At 42.5% G+C, this 22,202-nt stretch overlaps 1 protein-coding gene and 1 long non-coding RNA gene across 3 annotated transcripts in view; both read left to right on the top strand.

Annotated features, from left to right (window-relative positions):
* The first annotated feature begins 4,889 nt into the window (after positions 1-4,889).
* The window catches only part of LOC138152062 (uncharacterized), a 73,873-nt gene continuing 56,560 nt past the window's right edge, over positions 4,890-22,202 (top strand). The window contains exon 1 of the long non-coding RNA XR_011166016.1: positions 4,890-5,021. This is a non-coding gene — a long non-coding RNA (uncharacterized lncRNA). The remainder of the gene's footprint in view (positions 5,022-22,202) is intronic.
* The window catches only part of LZTS1 (leucine zipper tumor suppressor 1), a 73,812-nt gene continuing 56,560 nt past the window's right edge, over positions 4,951-22,202 (top strand). Inside the window, exons 1-2 of one of the 2 annotated variants that reach the window (XM_069075737.1) lie at positions 4,960-5,080; positions 13,243-13,339. The gene's annotated coding sequence lies outside the window, so the exon portion shown is untranslated. Of the gene's footprint in view, positions 5,081-13,242; positions 13,340-22,202 lie in introns of both variants that reach the window. The other variant, XM_069075739.1, reaches the window with a different exon arrangement.

Here is a 22,202-nt window from a genome sequence, read left to right on the forward strand (position 1 = left end):
TGAAAGTAATATCATCTTCTCTCCACTTCTAAAGAAAGGCCAGATCCAGACTAGAGCCCAATGATTGTATTCCCTGAGGAAATCTACCTCTCTCAGGTGCCAAACCAAGCCCATAAAACTCTATCACTAACCCACCTCCTCATCCTCCAGATGAATCTTAGTCAGACTCACAGATGTCTGAGTACTATCTCAGCAGCATGATACATCATTATAAACTCCTCTAGCATTTGTAACCTCCAGACTCAGCTCCAGCCTCCATTACCTAGTGATTTCCTACCTGGATTTGAACTGGGTTGAATTTTATGACTCCAGGTCCTGAGCTCTTGTGTCAAGGACATTGCAGGTCATGTCAAAGGATGTGGGGTCAAATCTTGCTTCATTACTTGCTACCTATGGAACCTCGGATAAGTCATTTAATATTTGGGTGCTTCAGTTTCCTCATCTATAAAATGATGCAGTTAGACTAGATTAGAAGTCATTAACCTGGGACTCATGGATAGATTTCAGGAGGTCCCTGAACTTGTACAGAGAAAAAGAACTACAACTTTAATTAAATATAACTGGTTTTCTTTTTAATCCAATGTGTTTTATTTTATGCATTTAAGAACATGATTCTGAGAAGGGATCTGTAGGCTTCCTTAAACTGACTGACAAAGGGGTTCAGGACACTAAGACGTTAAAAACCCCTGGTACTGGATAACCTCAGCATTTTCTTCCCAAATATAAATCCTAAAATTCTATAATCCTATACCAATGGAAGCTGAAGGGGACAGAAATGACAAAGAATAAAAGGAATAGGTAAGAATAACAACAGCAAACTTGCCATGGAATCTAAAAACTAGAAAGGATGTCAGAGGTTTTCTCATCCTACCCCTGCTCTAGCCAGGAATAATGATCACAATAAAATGTTATATGATATGCAATACATAATAGTATAATATAATGAACACCGACAAGTGTTCATTCAGTCTTCATTTTAAGACCTCCAGGAAAAGGGAGTTCACCATCTCATGAAGCAGCCGCATCTACTTTTGGACAGCTCTGATTGTTCAGAAGTTTTTTTTTGTTTTTTTCTTCCTTATATTGAACCACAATCTGCCTCTTCACAACTCCCACCATTGCTCCTTGTTTTGCCATCTGGGACCAAGGAAAACAAGTATAATCCCTCTTCCAGATGGCAGGCCTTCAAATACTTGAAGACAAGTCTTCTATTCTCTAGTTTAAATATTCCTGGTTCTTTCAATCAAAACATATTTGGCATGGTTTTGGAGCCCGTCCCCACTCTGGTCATTCTCCTCTGCCAGTGTTCTAGCTTGTTAATATCCGTCCTAAAATATGGCGCACCAGACTGAATGCGGTACTCTAGCTGTGGTCCAATCAATAGGGGCAAGCGGGGAGGGGAAAGCAACAATTTATTAAGTGCCTACTATGCATCAGGAACTGTGTTAAGTGCTTTTTTACAAATACGATCTCATTCAATCCTCACAACAACCTTGAAAGCTAGATGCTATTATTATCTCCATTAAGTGATTTGTCGAGGGTCACACAGCTAGAAAGTATCTGAGGCTGGATTTAAACTCAGGTCTTCCTGACTCCAAGTCCAGAATTCTGTCGCCGGAGCCACCTCATGGCAGACAAAAGCTGTTTGATAATCCTCATGTGGTGGATACTATCCTTCTATTGCCCAAGCCAGGGAGGTACAGGGAGAAATGAAAAGGACTTGGAGACAGGAGAGACCTGGTTTTGAACCCTACCTCCAACCCTTGCTAGCTGTATGACCCTGGACGGGTGATAACCTCTCTGAGTTTGTGTTTCCTCATCTGCAAAATGAGGACATACCTCACAGGGTTTTAATATGAATTAAATGACATAAGGCATATGAAATAACTTGCCAACTTCAAAGTCGTATATAAATGCCAACTATTATCAATGCAGCCTACGATCACATTAACTTTCAGAGCTGCTGTCTCACATTAATTGAATTTGCATTCTACTGAATTCTATAGTTCTTTTCCATGTGAATTATTATCTAGTTATATCTCCCCCATCCTACACTTGTGCCCCTGAGTTTTTTAATCCAAGGGTAGGACTTTATATTTTTCACTAGTAAATTTTACCTTATTTAAATTTGACCTCTATTCTAGTCTGCCTAGACATGGTGAACAATTCTGCCCATGGCTTGTGGTCCCTGCTTGGTCCATCATCTCTGCCTCCTTCCACTGAAACCTTGGAATTTTCCCAAAGAAACACCCTGGCTTTAAAACCTGATTTGGCCTTATCTTGCTGCATTCTAGCTTCTACAACACTTCCAGGTCATTTACATGCCATGTCACAGTCTGAAGGTCCCTCCCTTCCTCTCCTTTCCCTCCCCTTTATGTGTTGTCTTCCTCATTAGGATGTAAACTCCTCAAAGACAGAGGGACTGTCTTGTTTACTTGTATTTGCTTAGCACAGTATATGGCACAAAGTATTTAATAAATCTTCTCTGTCTCTGTCCCTCTGTCTCTCTGCCTCTCTGTCTGTGTGTGTATGTCTCTCTCTCCCTCTTCTATTTTTATCTACTTTAAATTGAGAAGGTTGGATGAAAGCCCCTTCTAGCTCTAAAACACTATAATTCTTTGCACTTTCTGTAGTATTTAACACTATAGACTATACCCTCCTTACTGCCCTCTCTCCCCTTGACTTCTCATTCTCTCATGGTTCATCTCCTTCCTTTATGGCTACGTCTCTGTCTCGTTGATTCTGACATGTATGTCTTCCAATGTATGTCTCCCCGCCACATACACCATACCCCAATCTCTGTGTTTAGCCCTTTTCTCTTTCTACACTCTCCTTCTTGGTGATCTCACCCACTCTCATGGTTTCAATGATCATTTCTTTACAGATGACTCACAAATCTACGTCTATGTTTCCAACATCTCCCCAGAAGTTCCAGGCCCATGCTTACAAATGCCTGCTGATATCTTTACTTAGAAAAGCAACATGGTTTAGTAGAAAGACTGATAGACTTATAGAAAGGAGACCCCAGATTCACATGCTTCTTCTGACACTTTCTAGACATGTAACCATGAATTAGTCAGATGTCTTTTCTGAGCTTTAGTTTCCCCATCTGCAAAATGGGAATATTACTAATAAGACCTATTTCATAGATTTGTTGTTAGGAACAAATGATATAAAATATACAAAGTTCTCTATAAAGCATAATAGATTTTCTCTTAGCATCTTGAACTTAACATTTCCCAAATCAAACTCATCAACTTCTCTATTTCTGTTGATGTTATAAGCTATGAGACCAGGAACTAATTCACTTCTGTCTTCATATCCCCAGGGCTTAGCACAGTGCCTTCTTCATGTAGTAGGTACTTAACAAGTGCTTTTTGGTTGTAGATTGATTTTCCCACTCACCCAGGCTTATAGACACTAAACTCTTTCCTTTCCCTTTTCCACACATCCAGGTAATTGGATCCAATTAAATTCTGTCATTTTTACCTTTATAATACCACTCCAATCACAATCACCCTACTTACAGCCCTCATCTCTTTTTACTTAAACTAGTGTAATTACCTCCTAACTGGTCTTCCTGCCTTCCTGTCCATTCTTTTAGCAATCTATTCTTCACACCACTTATTCAAGTAATTGTCCAAATGCATTACTATAATTATTTCACTCCTCTTCTTTAAAACCTCTATTGATTCCCTATAGCCCACCAAATAAAGTATAAAATCTTTATCATGTTACTTAAACCCCTCTGCAATTTGGCTCCTAGCTACCATTATAGCTTTATGGTCTCTCCCTCCTCAAATGACTTATAACACTGAGCCTGGACCCACTTTTCAGACTAGGCTCTGCCTCTCTTTTCAGCTTATATTTGTTCATTAATTTTTCCCATTGCTTGAAATGGACTCCTCTCTCTCTTCCCTCTCCCAGATTCATCTGTTGGAAGCCTTTCCCTTCTTTCAAGACCCAGTTCAGTTGTTCCCTCTTCCATAAAGCCCTCCATTACCTCCCCAAGGAAAAGTGTTCTCCCCTTCCACACATTTCTTCTTGTATTCTGCTTGGATCTCTCCTTTATATTTCTTTCCTTCTCTTTTACATCACAGGTGTTTTCATGCATGTCTTTCCCTCCCATTAGATTATGGGCTCCTTCAGAATCTGGACTATTAACAAATTAAACTTTATCACAGGGTCTTCATAAGTATTTGTTGAAGAGAAAGGAACCAAATGGATACCTTCCTTGTACCTTGACCTTTCACCCAGAACTTAGCCTCTGAGAAGAATGGGTTGGGGAGCTGGTCAGCTGACACTCACGGTGTCCCCCATCCGGTTCCCAAAAGGTAAAGGGCGAGAGATGTCTTAGTAATAAACAGAAAAATTCAGCATTTTTATTGGAGGGGTATATGAGGCAAGGAGAAAAGAGAACTGTTAAGAGAGATGGCTAGAAAATGGGGTGGGGGAGGGGGAAATGAAAAAGAGAGAAAAGGACAATCATAAAAGGAGAAGGAAAGGAGTGTTGGGGGGGGGGACAGAAACAACCACAATGAAAGTGAAAGGGAGAAAGAAGAGTGAAGACAAGCTCAACTGAGGGTGGCAATGGGACATTGCGGTAAGGAAAGAGAGACCATCCAGCCGCAAGCAAACAAGAGCGAACGCATATTTGAGATGGGTGGGGGGGGCGGGGGTAAGGCTGGCGTGGGGGGGGGGGGGGGGGGGGGGGGAGGGCGTGGTGGGGGGGGGGGAAATCCTGACAAATGTACAGCTGTCATGCAGGAAACAAAGGCTTTCTGGAAGGGCTCCCGGACCTCTGCTGCTGCTGGAGCCCGAGCCAATGAGCTGGGAGAACAGCGAGGTAGCCCCACCTCCGCCTGCCTGGCTGGGGTTCCTCTAGCTGGGGATGGATTGAGGAACAGAGGCTGGGCTGCGAGCCAAGTTGCCTGTAAGAGCTCGGTGCCTGGGAAAGCTTCCCTCAGAATTGGCTGGCTGTGCCCGAGTAGAGAGAGGTTGGGCTAGAGAAGACACTGAAAGTTTTTCTGCTCCTTACTCCGGGGGTCAGAGAGGGGGACCAGTGGACGGATACCAGCAGGTAGGCTAAGCACCCGTGCTGACTGCCGCTCTTGGAGAAAGTAAAAAAGAAAAGAAAAGCCTAAACAAAAATCTTCATCAGCCCCAAGGCGAAGGGGGTGGGGGGAAGGCGGGAGGTAAGGTCTGGGCTATGTGGGATCTAGTTACCTTCGGTTAAGTCTTTGACTGCTGCAAGTAGTAGTGATCTCCCCGGCTCTGGGGGAAGGGGGGCTTATCTCTGTCAGTCTGTGCATCTCCCTGACCTGTCTTATTAGTGTGTCTGTGCGTCTGTCTGTTCATCTGTCAGTGCCAAACTGTGTGCATGACTGTATGTGCTCAATCTCGTTCCAGCCCCAAGACTAGCCTCGTTCCATAAAAGTACTCGGGTGACATTGGCAGCAGCGGTTAGAGCTCCGGCACTGGGTGCGCGTGGTGGGGAGCCTGCTGCAGAAGGGGGCCTAAGGGCAGCTGGAGGGTTAAAGAGCCTTCAACTTGACTGTCTAGCCATAGTAGTTGTCATCTGGGAACGAGTTCGAGAGAGGGACCAGGATTGCTTGGCGAGCAGGCGCAGGGGCTGTGGGTGAACTTGGCTCTATCCAGAAACTGAATTACCGGAGAATAAGCTTAGAGAAGGGGCAAGGAATCTGAGGTTTCAGGATGACTTCCCCAGAGCTTCAGGTCAATGGATAGGTCAATCAAGGGTCTAAAGGAGAGGCAAAGCACTAGTGGGGTAGGGGCGAGGGGAAGAAGGGAGGGAGGGAGAGAGAGAGAGACAGAGAGACAGAGAAGAGACAGAGACAGAGATGGCCACACACACACACACACACACACACACACACACACACACACAAAGATGGGGGGAGGGAAGTGCAGAAGACCCGAAATAAGCGCAAACCAACGTTCCTTCCTTTCTCCCTCACACACGCAGCCCTGAGGCGCACACTCCCTACCACATGCTTGCCTCTCACACATCAGACAGACAATACAATAACCCTCCACCGAGGGGGGGGGGGGGCAGGGCTGGGGGTAGCGTAGAGGAGGAAGCAAAGACCAAGACAGGTGGAGATATTCCAGTTTTTTGCTCCAAATGCAAAGGTTGGAGAGTGGGGGCTGGCTGGTTGGCGCACACCCATTTGCTGTAAAACTCGCCCACACTTTCCTTCACCCACGGTTGTCTCAAACAGTTGAAGAAACTGCCAGTGGGTTGGTTTGCTTCAGAGCCTTCAGCCTCCCAGGTAAGAGGGCTGACTTCCCTTGTCATCTGAATATCTGGGTGTACTACTTCCCAATCTTCACCATCCTCATCCCTATCCATTTCCTCCCACTCCCCTTTTTGTGTCTTTGTTGTGAAGTCTCAGGAAACTTTCTTGGAAGAGGACCGAGTTCTCAAGGACCCTTGGCAAGCAACATTGTCAGATAAGGTTCTCTTGCTCAGTCCAACATGTAGGCAAATTGTGGGATGTGCAGCCAAAGCAAGATGAGACTTTCTGTTTGGTAACTCCTCACCGCTTCTTGAGAAGGGTTTTTTAGAGAGAAGAAAGGAGTGTTTTTTAACTGGAGCTTTCTCTTAGAACAAATTTGACACACTGGAGGCACAGATGTGCATGAAGGAAGAATGAGGATATGAGTATGCAAATGACCTTTAGTGTGTGTATGAGAGAAAGAAGGGTAGTGGAGGGGGTGGGGGAGAGACAGAAACAGAAAAGAAAAAAAAGTGAGTTACAGAGAGACAAGAACAGAAATGGGCCAGTACCATCAGGGTTGCTAGAGCTGGGGTATGAAAAGAAGTGGTTTGCCTCTGAGGATGAGGGCAATGTATTCCATGAGTGGAAGTCTGGGGCTATAGGCACATATAATAATCAACACAGGGTAGCTCAATGCACTTCTCACTTGCTGTTTCATTTGCCATCTCCATCTTCACAATGTCCCAGAAGAGTAGATTTGAAAGCACCCCCGTTCCATAGATGAAGGAACTGCTGGTACTGGGAGGGAAAATTACTTGTTCAGGGTCACCTAGCAACTAAGGGACAAAATTAGGTGTAGCACCACCCTACCCCACCCCCAATCTTGCCTTCTCTCCCAGGTCTCTACATCAGGAAGGACATGTTGTCTTTCTACATATGGATGTGAGTGGAATTGAGAAATGTTTTTTGGTGGGAGGAGTAACATCATCCTCCTTAGAAGGCATGATTATATGAGGAAGAGGGGCAAGAGGAAAGGATTTAGGTTGTGTGTCTGATAGGGAGATGATGTTTAATAATAAAATAGGTATTAGCAACTGGGAAGCAACCTCAGAACTTGGGTTCAAGACCACCTTTAGAGAATATTGGCCACATTACCCTAGACAAGTCTACTTAACCTCTCAATGCCCTAGATCACTCTCTAAGACTTTACAGTACAGATGTAATATAAGGTCCTGTTCTTATTCCTACTCCCTATAGGTTTGCTGGGGTGCTACTGATGTCATAGTGTCATTTAGTCACACCAAACATTTATTAAGCACCTACTATATGTCAGGCACTATTGCCATGTTACTAGAGAAGAGATAGATGTTAGTATGTAAGGGAGAGGCATGGGAGAATTATTTACATGGAGGGGGTCAAAGAATGGGTGTTGATATGTTGATCAAAAGGTGAACAGCTGTGAGTTTCCCTCAGTTCATATATATATATATATATATATATATATCTCACTGTGTTGATTTCTCCCTGCTATCTGCCTGTGGACAGTAGCCCTTATTCAAAACAACTTATCTGTGTCAAAAGCCCTGCCTCTAACCAATAGAAAGAATATCAGGAGGAAAAGCCATGTTCCATGGTCATCTTTCTGGTCTTGTACTTCTAAATTCTTGAGAGGCTGGATGGCATAATGCAAAGCCCACTGGACTTTTGAATCAGGTTTGACAAGGTTGGTGAAATCTAACACTTAATAACCATATGACCAGGAAGGAGCTACTTAACCTCTTCAATGTCCTCACTTGTAAAAATGGAGACAGTGTGACCTGTACTGCCTAGCTTGTTGTTGGGAAGGTTTGTTGTGTGGAAAACCAAAAGAGCTATTACTAGACTTTTGATTCCCCCTTGGCTATTCAATGTATGTTGAGTACCTAATGGTCCCTGTTGTTAAGAGATTTAGACTTCATTTAGGACAATAAAAGTGATAGGAAATTGGGAGTTCATTGAAGGGAGAGGTCTGTGTGAGCTTAAGTAATAGTACCCACATCTACAAAGTCTTGTGTGCTTTTAACTGCTTTCTATATGGGATTTTACTTCATCCTTCTAACAACCCTGAGAGGCAGATAGTGAAGGCATTATTATCCCCATTTTAAGGATGAGACAACTGAGGCTTTTAGAAACTGAAGTTCATACAGTTAACTGAACTTGAACTCCAGCTGCTGATTCCAAGGTCAGAATTTGCTTTCAAGTCTTGGCTCTGACATTTACTAGCTATCTGACCCTAGGCAAAGCACTCTCTGAACTTTGGTTTCCTGTTCCATAAAATGGGAGTGCTAAAAGTGGCACTATCTAACTAGCTGGGTAGTTGTGAGGAAAGTACTTTTAAAACCATAAATATAAATTCCCCTCCCCCCATTTCCTGAAGGATGAGTAGTTGTCAAAGACTTCTTAGAGGAATTGGACTTTGAAGAATGGGAAAGATGGTTCTAGAGGCAGTAGGAAATTCACACTTTCCCAGCAAATAGATCAACCTATTGACTCAACTGAATTGTTAAGTTCTTTGACAGCAGGGACCATAGTAGATGCTCAATACATATTGATTAACCAAGGAAGGAATCTATCCTGACTGTGTTTACAAAACTTCTGTCTGAAATGGGGAGGTATGAATTTTTCCCCCAGGAAGAAAGTCTGTTTTCCTCCCACCTTATGGAGGCAAGACCTCAAATCTGCTCTGTCCCACCTCCTGATTCTGAAGTAGCTAACTGGAGGTGAGGGCAGCAACTAATTTCTTAGGATGTCACAAGAGATGAGTTGCAATGGGAGCTAAAGAGCAGGTTCAGGATATTTAGAGAAGTGGTAGACTCCTGGTACCTGCTGGGCAAAAATGGTCTAAATGAGCAAAGCAGCAGCAAACATCTTTGCTCTTTCAGGGTACCTCTGAGTCAGTCACATTGCAGTTTCCATTCTATCTGGCAAGACTGCTCACCCTGGACTCAAGTGAATTTAGGCTATACTAAACATGAGAAAATCTCACCTATTCCATTCATTTGTGATGTCCTCGGAGTAAGTACACCCTTCAACAATGCAGATTTCAACTCCTCTGTAACTTAGTAGGTGGTTGTCACGTGTTGCTCTGGTCACAAATTTCGTCTTTCAGTGTTCCACCATCCCATACTCAAACCTATTCATAAAGGCTTGGTCGGATCTACCAGAACTCTTATTACTATTATAGCCTTGTAGAACCCAGTGAACACCTTCAACTGGATGTCTTTATAGGCATTTCAGTGACAGCATTTCCAAAATAAAACTCATTTATTTTTCCTCTCAAACTTTCCTGCCCAACATTACTATTATTATTGAGGGCACTACCATCTTCCCAGTCATCCAGGATCACTCATACTCACCCCACATTACCAGTTTGTTGTCAAATCTTATCATTTCTACCTTCACAATATCTCTACTCTATGTCACCTCTCCATTGGAGTTCAGGCCCTCATCCCCTCTTGCATGGAGTATTGCAATAGCTGTCTGACTCATTGGAGTGGGGAGAGGGCCCCACTCCAATCCATCCTCCATTCAGCTGCCAAAGCAACAGTCATCCAATAAAATCCTGTGGCTCCCTATAATCTAAGTATCAAATAAAAAGCCCTCCAGCATTTAAAGGCCTTCATAACTGGCCCCTTCCTAAATTTCCAGGCTTCATACCCTTCATTCCCCTCCATATTCTATGATATAACTACACTGGACTCGTTGGCTTTGGGTACTCCCTGACATTTTTCTGGACTTCTTGCAGCTTGCCTTTACATTGGTGGTCGCCTGAGCCTATGCTGCTCCCCTCCCTCACCTTTACTACATGACTTTCATGGCTTTCTTTGAGCCTCCACTCAAACCCCACCTTCTGCAGGAGGTCTCTGCTCCTGCTTGATTCCTCTTCTCCCCATATATTGCATCCTTGACCATCTCTAGTCATCCTGATGACTATCTGGGCACTGGGCCTAGATGGCTGTGGAGGAGAAAGTGAGACTGGTGACTTTGCACAGTCCTCCCTAACTCAAATCAAATTCAACTTCAAGACACATGTTATCATATCCCTGATGTCAAGGTACTCTTTGAGAACAAAGGACAAATGCAACCTGTGATAACTCTGAATATGTCCTGTACATACAGATCTATTTTCATGTTGACTCCTCCATTATAATATGAACTTTTTAAGGGTCGGGACAGTATTTTTTGTTTTATTATTATTATTTGTATCCCCAGTGCCTAGTACCTTGTCAGACAGTTAGAACTTAATAAATGCTTGTTGACTAACATCATGACATTAGAGTAAAAGCTGGACTAATTTGAAAGACCTATGTGCTCTCACATAAACTAGAAGAAAAGGAAAATCTTGCCTCCTTTGCAGATAGTTAGTTGATCAGTGGATGATAATTTGAATAAAGAAAATAGGATAGCTAAACTTAGCCAAGTAAATAGATAAGCAAGATTTGTAATTAGCATACTAAGTAGTGGTGGGGGATAGCTCCTGTAGGGTTTAGGGATGGGCTCAGTCTCTTAAGTAGGTTAAGTGTTTCCTCTTTGAAATCTCATTTGGTCTCTAGCTGTCTTTAGCACTTTCTCCCCAACTCGTTCAATACCAAACTTTTTTTTTTTGCCTAGTCCATATCCATATTATACCAAATATTGAAATAATGGATTTCTAATTGAAATTTTAAAGAAATAACAAAGTTTACTTCATTGTCAGTTTTTCCTACCTTTCTACCAGCCAGAGTGTGTTGTTCAGGACTGATACTGTTTGGTACTGTTCAGTACCAAAATAAATTCCTAATTCCTAGTACCCAATAACTCTAGCACCTAATTCTAGAACCCAATAAATTCTTAAACTCATTTGGCCATTTTTTTTTCTTCATGAGCTAAATCGTGTTTAAGATCACATTTAAAGAGATGATAGAGCATGGATAGAATCCACTCCTCACATAGGGGAAGGGTACCCAGGGAAAAGAGAGAGGATGGGAAAAGAGGAAGAGAGAAGAGACTAGGAAAGGTGTGAAGGAGCAGAAGAGATAAAAACAGAGCGGAAAGCTAATAGCCAACCCAGCTAATTATTCCAATTAGGCCAAAGAGGTGATTTTTCTTAATAAGGGTAAATTGGATTCTGAACAGATGTGATGTGGGTGGAGTCTAGTACCTGGAACAAAAGCAATGAAAAGCCTCTCTGCCCAGATCACCAACTGAGTAGTTTCAATGTGGTAGAAGATAAGTGTTTTAAGGAAGCCTGCCAGGAACCAAGCAAGACACAGGGATAACCTTATAGACATTCTCTCACATACTCACACATCTTTGCCCTGATGGAGACAGTTACAGCTAAATGATCCTGGCCTTCCTTAGGGTCATAGACCACAAATCATAAAATCATAGAAACTAGGTATTTCAACCACCAGGAATACACATATATACACAAAGGCCAGCCTCACCATGCTGACCCTCACCCCTAAATCTCTGCCTCATGCCAGTACCACCATACCTGAAATTCCACCTTTGCTTTTCCCCCAACATCTCCCTTTTGTTCTTCTTTTGAAATGTAAATACCCCTGGGAAGGGTAACAGCATTACTAACACATTGATGTGAATTAGTTTATCACATTGCTTACTTTTGCCACAGGAAAGGCTACTGGGCATTGGAGCCTTGGTTGGCAGTTTTAGGGAGTTTAGGGAGGGTGGAAAAAAATGTGGAAATGGTGATCATCAAAGACAGCCTTGAGCAGTCTGAAATAGAGACAAGAAGCTTGGGTTTTCAGTTAGGAGACCTCAGCTCAGTCACTATACCTCCATGTCCTTGGGCAACACATTTCCCCTTTCTTAATCCTCATTTTCCTCATAAAGAGCATCAATTCTGGAGTCAGAAGACTTGGGTTCTAGCCTCATCTCTGATGCTTCCTATCTGTGTGCCCTGGCCCAAGTGATTTGACCTCCCTGGGCCTCCTGTTAATCCTATATCCAAAGTAGGAAACTGAACAAGATGGCCTCCAAAGACCCTGACAACTCCAGGTCTGTTTCCTACAGAGCAGTCTGAACTGGATGGTTTCTTGGGTTCCTCTGAGCTTTCTAACCTGCCTGCAACTTCACAAGCAGTCCTGAACATACACACTCTGGCTTGCAGAAACCCTCTCATGAGCACACAAATACATATGAACAGTTTCATGCCTAGATGTTCACACTGACCCAGTCACATAGATTCCCTAGGTAACCTGTAATACATACCCTCTGCCCAGAGGGGGTAGGTGGTCAGGCCTCTGCCCTCCGCTATTGTCAGCCTGTTAGCTTTGGGAGCATTTCAATTCTCCCTGCTGTTGCAAACCCATTTGCTGCTAAATCACCCTCCCCTTGGCACCCTGGACTGCTAAATTGGTCTCAACTTGCTGTATTTCCACCCACCACCTTAGTCATTATTCGCTGGCAGAGTTAGGAGAGTGGGTGTAAGGCAGCCGAACATTATATTCCTGCTGAAAAAGAGAATGAGAGAGAGAGAGAGAGAAAGAGAGAGAGAGAGAGAGAGAGAGAGAGAGAGAGAGAGAGAGAGAGAGAGAAAGTCGGCATGTCCATGAAGGGAGGGGGGAAGATAAGGAGAAAATCAAGAGGAGAATGGGCCCAGGAGATAGGGAAACAGATGTATGTGCCTTTCATCAACCAAGGATGAAAGATGTGGGACATTTTACAGACTGAGATCCCAGTTTAGGAGGGAAAGTGAATGAAATCTAACAGAGGAAATCACCTCACTAATCCCAAGTCCCATTCTTGCCCTGTTTTAAGTTTTATAAAGCACTAATACCCATTTAAAAAAACCCTTTGAGATAGGTAGAGTAGTGTTCTCCCAGGACCTTTGAGTAAGTCACTTAGTGGGTCCCACTTTCCTCATCTGCAAAATGGGAAGGAGGGAGGGAGTGAATTAGATGATCTTTAAAGTCTCTTCTGGCTCTAAATTGATGATCCTATGATCTCTGCCTAACAGGTGAAGGACCTGAGGCTCAGAAGTTAAGGAATTTCCTGGAGTCACACAGCCAGGAAGAGCCAGAGCCAGGATTCACACTCAGGTTTCCCAACTCCAGGTCAGTGCCGTCTCATACCTGTTGGCCTCCATAAATGAGGGATGACACTCCCTCATTTAAGAGCAAGGAATTAATTCTTAGAGAGAGAGAAGATTCCCCTCAAGAGTCCTGTATCTTCATGATCTTTTCCTCCTTTGGATTCCCTTAGCACTTAACTGTCTGTACCCATTAGTTGGTACTTAAGGCAAGATTAAGAATATAGGGCAACACATCCTACCTCCCCAGTGGCATTATAAGTTTTTGAAGGCAGAGGTCTCATTCCCTTGTTTTATTCCCAGTGACTAGCTCAGAACCCTATGCAGTATATATTTGAGGAATCATTAGGTTTGGGGTTTTTCTGGCTTTTTAAAAAAAATGAGATTCAATCCCTGTGGCCACTGTCTTCTTTCTGTTCCAAGAAGCCCCACCCTGGCCCAGTGGTCAGAAGCAGAATCCTTCCTAAGACCATATGATTCAGGCAGCAGAGAGAAAAAAAGAACAAGGAGAAAACTTATGCAGTAACTCCCATCTTTTGTCTCTCTGTCGAGACTCTAGGAAAACAGAAATTGCACCAGGTCAAGGTATCTAGTTTTGTGTTGGGGGAGAGATGAGAGAATAAACAGGAAGAAAGGAATGGATCAGGGTCTCTTCTCTGAAAAAGGCAGAGATCTGAAAAACTTTCCCAAGCTACTCCATTTCTGAATGAAACCTCTACCCTTTGGTTCATGGCCACCTAGTCCAGCCATCTGGCCTTACATAAGAGAAGAGATAATTTCTTATTTCAGACAGTGGGGGGAAGTATCTGGTGCTGGGAGTTGACCTGTTATCATCTGGCAGAGTGGAGTGACCTTGACTAGAGGTTTTCTGAGTCACTGATAAGACTCACTTGGCCTCCTGAGAAGAGGATAGGAAAAGAAAGGAAAGCCTATCATAGGTTGGCTCAGGACCTAATGGACCTCACATTCCCATCTCCTTCTCCACCCACAGCTCTAGCCTGATGGAAAGACATTAGAAATAAAAGTCCCACATGTTGGGGAGCTAAGGAGGCAGTGGTATTTGAACTCTGGAGTGTTTGCCAGTTCTAGGGAGATAGCCTCCCTCCTCACAGATCAGATTCCTCCAATCCTAACAAGCAGGTGAAGAAAACAAGAAAAGAGGCATCCCTCTAAGGTGAGCCCTTCTACAGTCCACCTGGCTTGTAAGGTGAGCTCTCCCCTTAAAGAGGCCTTGGAAAAGTCCCATCTGTAATCATTGTCTACTCCTCTCTTGCCCTGCCTGCAGCTGACTGGGCTTGAAAAAACTCATACAGCTTTAGTGTGAAAATAAGCAGGTCAGAAACTTCCAGTGAAGACCCAGTTTGGGGGTGGGGGGAAGTGGTGGGTAGGGATAGGGAAAGAATCCTCTGTTCTCATGAGACTATGCTCTCTATTGAGGCAGGTCAACATTATTAGGTTACCAGGCTATTCAAGCCTTCCTGATAATATTCCTATCTTACAGCCTTTACATGGAACTTTCCTGACTTTGAGGGTTTTGTGTTGTAGCCCAACCCCACAGCCTAGATCCAGTCCCTGAGACCCATCAGCTTCAGACTGAAATTATATACTATGCTACTCCACAGTGGGAAAAATTTTAGCCTTAAATTTACTAATTTTCTTTGAGCAAGTCACAATTTCTCTAGGCCTCAGTTTCTCCATCTATTAAATGGAGATAAGACTTTCCCTACCTACCTTACAGGAATGCTGTGAAAATCTTTTAATTCATGCTTGCTTTGACAGCACATATACTAAAATTGGAAAGATAAGAGGTGAGTATGGCTCCTGTAAAAAAATGAAACAGATTCATGAAGCATTTTTTCCTTTGGTCCTATCCCTCTGAAACTCCTGAGTGAGAATATGGGGAGTACCCATATGGTGTCAGCTTTACATGTCTCAGCATGTCTCCCTTCGGTGTAAATTCTTTCTGAAAGAGAGATAGAGAAAGAGAGAAAGAAAAAGAGGGAGGAAGGAAGGAAGGAAGGGAGGAAGGAAGGAAGGAAGGAAGGAAGGAAGGAAGGAAGGAAGGAAGGAAGAAAGGAAGGAAGGAAGGAAGGAAGGAAGGAAGGAAGGAAGGAAGGAAGGAAGGAAAAATGGAAAGAAAGAAAATTTGTGGATTCACAGAATGATATTACTAGAAGCCTCCTTAAAATTCATTGAGCCCAACCTTCATCTTTTTTCAATGAGGAATAAAGGTGCAGAAAAGGAAAAATGACTTGCCTAAACTCCTAGGAAGTTAGTAGCAGAGTCTAGGACCAATTTTAAGATAACCAGTAAAGTGTTCTTTCCCCCTACTGATTCAGTCTTTCATCCCTCTTGACCCTTAGTACAGCCTTGACCACCACCTGTGAAAACACTTAGAAAAAATATCATGTGCTAAACAAATGTTAGGTATTAGGAGGCTTCTTTAGCATCTAGAGAATTTGTGTTTTAGAATCAAGAGAGAGGTTCGGAGACAGAGACACAGAGAGAGACAAAGACAGTCAGAGTGAAATTCTGAGACATATTGTCTTTGATCAACTGATATTTACCGAGATATTACATGCTCTCTTCCCCCGTTGGATTATACTCTTCTTGGGACTGGTTGTTTGTTTGTTTTCTTTGTATCCTTAGGGTTTACTTAGCACTTTGTCTGGAGCAGAGTACAGGGCTTAATAAATGTTTGTTGATTGGCTGATAGGAACTTAAGTGCTCTATGTATTTACCGTTGGCTTTTGAATATGTAGCTCTGGTATATGGGTAGGGATGCTGTGACTGACTCTAGTTGTAACTGCAGCTGCATTAATGAAATATGTTTTAAAAGGTTCCTATTTGACTTTACTAAACAATGACAAATTGGTCCACTACTTTAGACTTTAAAAATGTAAATTTCTCTTGATGTGTGCTTTTTACCTGAATGACCCTGACTGTGTTGCCTGTCTCTGTCCCTACCCTCAAGAGAGACACTTAGGATGTTGTCTGCACATAGGTGCTTAATGACAGGCAACTGCATGCTGTTGTGGAAAGGTCATGGAATTCAGAGACCAGAGACTTGGGCAAGCCCATGGACAAATAATTTTAACTTTCTGGACCCATTTCATCATCTGGAAAATGGGGATAAGAATATTTGTACTACAAATCTCACCAGTCATTGGGAGGAAAACACTGGTGTGAGCCTTAACAGTGTTTAGAAATGCCAGCTGATCACATCATGGTGCACACCTATACTCCCTGCTCTTAGGTAGGCTAAAGTTATGGTGGAATGCTTGAGTCTGACAGAGTTCTGAGGGCAAAAGCCAATTGGGTATCTGAGCTAAATCTAGCACCAACAGGGTGGAAATGTGGTGGGGAGGCCACCAGACTGCCTGACAAGGGGCAAACTGGCCCCAGATGGAAATGGAACAGGTCAGAGCTTCTGTTCTGATCAGCAGTGGGGTCAGGCCGATGAGGAGCCAATCAACCTAGCCAGAAAGAAAAGCTCAGTTTCCAAGGGGGAAAAATGGCAGCTATTATTGGTTCATTCTCTTTGATATAGCAATCAGTAGTAGGAAAGCCATGAAAAAAGAACAGACTGACCAGTGCCCATATTGTACAGAGGTGAACAGATGCTATAATTTATTAATGGAATTAGCCTGGGAGAGCGGCAAGAGATTGACACTTATTCTTGAAACTAATAAGTTTGTCTGCTCTTTAGCATTGTTTTCATTCACATTATTGTAGTCTACGCGGATACTCTTCTGGATTTGCTAGCTTCATTCTTTGTGACCCCATATAAGTCTTCCCATACTCATCTGAATTCCTCATATCTTTTCTTTCTTGTGATCTTTAATGACACAAATCGAAATGAATTGGTTCAGCCATTCCTCAGGTGATAGCCTCCTCTACTGTTTTTGCTAACACACCCAAAAAGTTCTGCCATGAATATTTTGACATCACCATAGAACATTTCTTTATATCTTTGACCTCCTAGGGCTGTTTGAACAGTCATGGGATTGCTGGACCAAATTTACAAATAAGTCAATGACTTTTTTTTTTTAAGCAATCAGGGTTAAGTAACTTGCTCAAGGTTACACGACCCGTTATTTCTGGGTGTGGTGCTAAGTATCTGAGCCTGGATTTGAACCCCAGGTCATCCCGACACTGGAGGCGGTGCTCTTACTCGCTGAGCCACCTGGCCACCCCTAAGCAATTGGGGTTAAGTAACTTGCTCAAGGTTACACAGCCAGGTGTTTCTGGGTGGGTGCTAAGTGTCTGAGCCCGGGATTCGATCTCCAGGTCTCCCATGTTTCCCCCTAAATTTCCAGTTTTATGAATTCATCATGACACCATGCTGCCTCTCTAGAACTGGGACTTAAATATTCCCAATATTCCACAGGCTTCCCAGAGCCTTTATAGCCTTAATAATTATAGCCTTAAGTCCTTAAAAAAGGATTTGTTCTATAAAACTTGGTCTCAGTCATAAGGCTGCATCCAAGGACCTAGAAGACCACATATGGTCTCGAGGCCACAGGTTCCTCACCCTGAATTCTATATCTAAGGAAATGATGGAGAAAATGTTAATAATGCAGATTAAACTGGAAAGTATATTGTAGGTACATTTTTTTCCCTTGAGAGTCAGTTGTTAAACACTTACCTGCACACCCCTGAACACAATGATATTAGAGAGTAGTAGAACTGAACCATAATAGAGATGAGTTATATAGTACTTTAACATTTACAAAGTACTTTCTAAATCTGTCATTTAATAGAACAAATTCTTACTAATACAAAAAAGAGCACACAAAACCCCCCCAAAACTGCATTCTTAACTGGACTATTGTTCTGGAAGTAAGGCCTTTGGTGCTGTCATTTGCTGACCCCTGGGTTACAGCATTGAGCTGAATCTAATAAGAAGAATTCAGTAGAGAAAAAATGTTAAGTCTTACACTTGAGTTCAGAAAATCAATTTCATAATTATAAGAGAGACAAGGCATGGCTAGACAGCAGTTTGTCTGAAAATATCTGGGGAATTTCAATATGATGAAAACTCAAAATGTGACAGTAGAGTGATAGTGCAGTCAAAAAATCTAATGCCATCATGGGTTGTTATAGAAAATCTTATTTTACAGAAATAAAGAGATTATAATCCCCTACTCTGTCTTGGTTAGACCACATTTGCAATATATTTGTTCACTACTAGATGCTACAGTTTAGGAATGATGATTGAAATATTTATGATGATAACAATGGTTCTCATTTATATAATACTTTAACATTTACAAAGTGCTTTACAAATATATCATTTTATCTTCACAATAATTTTGGGAAGTAGGTACACTTATCACCATTTTGCAAATTAGGAAACTGAGGCAGACAGAGGTTAACTGACTTGCCCAGCATAACATAGCTAATAAGAATCCCAGGTGAGGTTTGAACTCTAACTCCAACCCTTGTGCTTTATCCACTGTTCTACCTAGCTGCTAGCGATCATCATTTAGCTTGATGGTGTCCAGAGAAGGTTGATCAAGATGATAGAAAGGCCTAAAGTCTATGTCATAGACATATTGGGGACATGATAGGTATCAGGCAAAAGAAACTAGATTTGTTAAATTTGACTCCAGTGGCAAGGACAAAAAGCAATTGGGGGGAGTGGAGTGGAATTCTTAAAACAGACTGGTATTTGACAAACTGGCTGTTATACTGGGGTTTCCTTTTAGGGTATGGTTCCCATTAGATGGCTACTCAGTCCCTTCTGACTCCAAAGTTCTGTGATACTTGGTTTTATAAATATATAAAACAGTGCTATAGGGAGCTCTTGAAGTCCTATCAGTGGGGAATAGCTTGAAAGAGCTTTCTTCCCTCCAAGGGGACCCTCAGATTGTACTTCTCAGTGATAATGGTTAGAGAACCCTGCCTCCTTCCTTTTTTCCTTCCTTTCCTGAGCATTTTAGTCTCCATTTCCCTCTGCCTTTCTTCCTTTCACTTCCTCCCAGGGGTTCTAAGAAGCTTGAAGTCACCAGCTGCCTAATTAATGTGACAAGTAACATTTACCTTGTCACTCTGCGGTTGCCTTCAGTTCCTTTCTCTGGAAGAGACTTTAAAGGAAAAGGAAAAGAGGGAAAAAAGTCTTCCCCTCTATGAGCTCATGGAAGAAAAAAAAAACAGAAAAAAAGAGGAAAATTTACCATGTGACAGTTGGCGCTAACCACCCAGGGTCTATTGGCGCCAATGAGAGAGGGGTTCCCAGACAGTAGGCAGATGCCTGGCTCGCCTATTAGGCAGGTGGCACAGGACAGAAGGAGCAGGGGAGATGATTAGCTGAGGACAAACCACACAGGGAGGTCCCACAGTCATAGACAAGAAGGGTTTCTGGGGGCTCCCGCCCACAGATCTGGGTAGGAAGCTAGTTGAAACAGTTTCATAGGAGACTGCCAGTTCCTTTACCAGGAAGTTAACAGTGGAGTCAATTTTTCTCCCCATTTGATAGGAAACAAATCTAGTCAAGTGAGGCAGTGGTTACAATGGTTTCCCTGCCTCCAGCAGGGTGACTTGTTTCTTCCCTAGATGGATAAAGGTCACAGTGATAGGCACTTGAAGGTAACAGATTTCTTTCAAAAAAGGCTTTCAAATATGCACAAAGTTTTACTCCAAGATTAAGTTCCCTAAGAACCCCAGGAAGGCTAAGCTTCACTGTAAAGCCATTCTCTGGATGATTCTCTTGTTTAGAGAGGCAGAAAGGAAGAAACCAGGCTTGTTGAAGCTTGTCAAAACTACTAATAAAGGTCGACTATGAAGGCAACTGGGCATTGGCTCAGTGACCACAAAGGTTATATTGACATGCTTCCATGTTTTAGGGGATACAGAAGAGAAGGAGCAGTCACCATGCCTACCCCTTCTCAGGCACAGTAGCTTAGCATCTTAGGAATTCCCATAGATGAACTTATGGACATGCATTAATTTATTTTCTCATTTTTTCCCCTAATGCTTGGACAAAATGGGGATGGGGCGGGGCCGGGGGGTGGGCAGGCAACTTGAAATTTAGAACAATTTGGAAAAGATGAATTTCTACCTTTGGCACTATGGGACTTAATTGGCTTAAATTCAATTCAGTTAAAGTGGTTTCATTAATATTACCACATAAACAGTGGCTTTCTATAGATTCTTATGCCCGTTATAATCTGGAACTGCCCTCAGTTGAAGCTGATTCAGATCTAAAGAGGAGCCGGATTAGTCCCAAACACTAGGGCTGGAATCAGCGGTTCTTAACCCAAGGTCCATGAACTTGCTTTTTTGTTGTTATTTTGAGGACTCCGTGTCAATATAATTTGTTTCCTTTGTAATACTACACATTTTATTTTATGCATTTAAAAATATGATTCTGAAAAGGGAGTCTGTAGACTTCACAAGCATAGCAAAGGAGACAATGACACAAAATAGGTTTAAAAATTCCATTTAACAAGAGTGTCAGCATCATCGCTGTGCTGAGGGAGTCATCTTTTGGAGGAGTTCAAACCTCTTCTAACATCCAATTTCATCGATGCTCACTCATCCTTCATACACATTTTCTTGTTTTGTCATTTGGGTTTTGACCCTGTCACATTGCCATCTTGTATATCCAGATCTTGAACATACCCCAATTTCCCTTTCCTCTGTCTAGTTATTACCTCAACAGAACTTGAATGACTTACTGCTTACTTCTGGTCCCTCACTACTAGACATGTTCCTGCTACAATCTGTCTTGCCCAAACTGTGATGTCCTCCCATCTCTCAGCGAGCTCATAGAGCCCTATCAGCTACAGACCATGACAAGACTTGTCCCTGACCCCACGGGGTAGTTATAAGCTAATAGACTAATACAGAGAAGTGAGTCTAACATCTCCTAAATGAGGTCTAGGCTCAGCCAGGGATGGGGCAGTGGGAATTCCATAAATTTCTTAATGAATTTAGTATAGTTGGATGACCTTTGGGTACAAAATTAGAAGAAGTGGGTTTTCAATGTTGATTCTGACCTTTGACCAAGCTATTAACCTCCCTAGTCCTTGGTTTCTTCATCTATGATATGAGGGGGCTAGACTAGATGATCTCCAAAGGTTCTTTTCTCTTGATCTTACAATCCTATAAATGAAAGAATTAATCAATGAGCTTTTCTGCTCTTTCTGATAAAGATGGAGTCTGATCCTTCTCTTTTTCCTGGCTCCTAAAATCATTCCAAATTCCAATTCTACTTGATATCTAATGGTTAGAATAACAGGTTTTAACCTGAGACAAGAATAACGATCTATCTCCTGGCTATCCTCAATCCAGCAGGTCTAAGATGGAAGTAATCACTGAGAGTCATAGTACTCTAAGGTGAAAGGGCCTCCAGGATTTCTGAAATCCATCCCTTTACCTCCCATCATAAACCATACCATAGACAGATGTAGTAGAGAAAATGTTCCTGCTGGATAATGGGAGGAATGATTCACCCTTTCCTCTTCCTTCTCTCTACACAACCACAAGCCCAGGTCAGTGCAATTCAATCCAAACAGTTACTGAAGCATTTTTATGCTTGGCCTTTCCCCACCCTAGTTCATTTTTCCAGAATGTTATATACTATCAGGAATGAAAGGAGAAGAATAATGGGGAACCTCCTCTTTCCCTATGCTCTAGGGGAAAGAGTTTAGGGAAGATTATACAGATGTGAAAAGGGCCAAGTCTGGCTCCTTGCCACAAGGCAGAAAATAATTTTGCATGAAAATTCAAAAGGCTCTTAGAGTTCCTAATTGTTAATTTGACAAAATTATGGTGAGAGTAGCAGCCAGAGCAGACCTAGGAAAACATGGTGCTTTTACTGCATCACCACACACACACACACACACACACACACACACACACACACACACACACACACACAC

Source organism: Petaurus breviceps, unplaced genomic scaffold (genome assembly GCF_028583685.1).
Source record: "Petaurus breviceps papuanus isolate PSGF00001 unplaced genomic scaffold, PetGlider_PUasm1.0 90919, whole genome shotgun sequence".
NCBI lineage: Eukaryota > Metazoa > Chordata > Mammalia > Diprotodontia > Petauridae > Petaurus > Petaurus breviceps.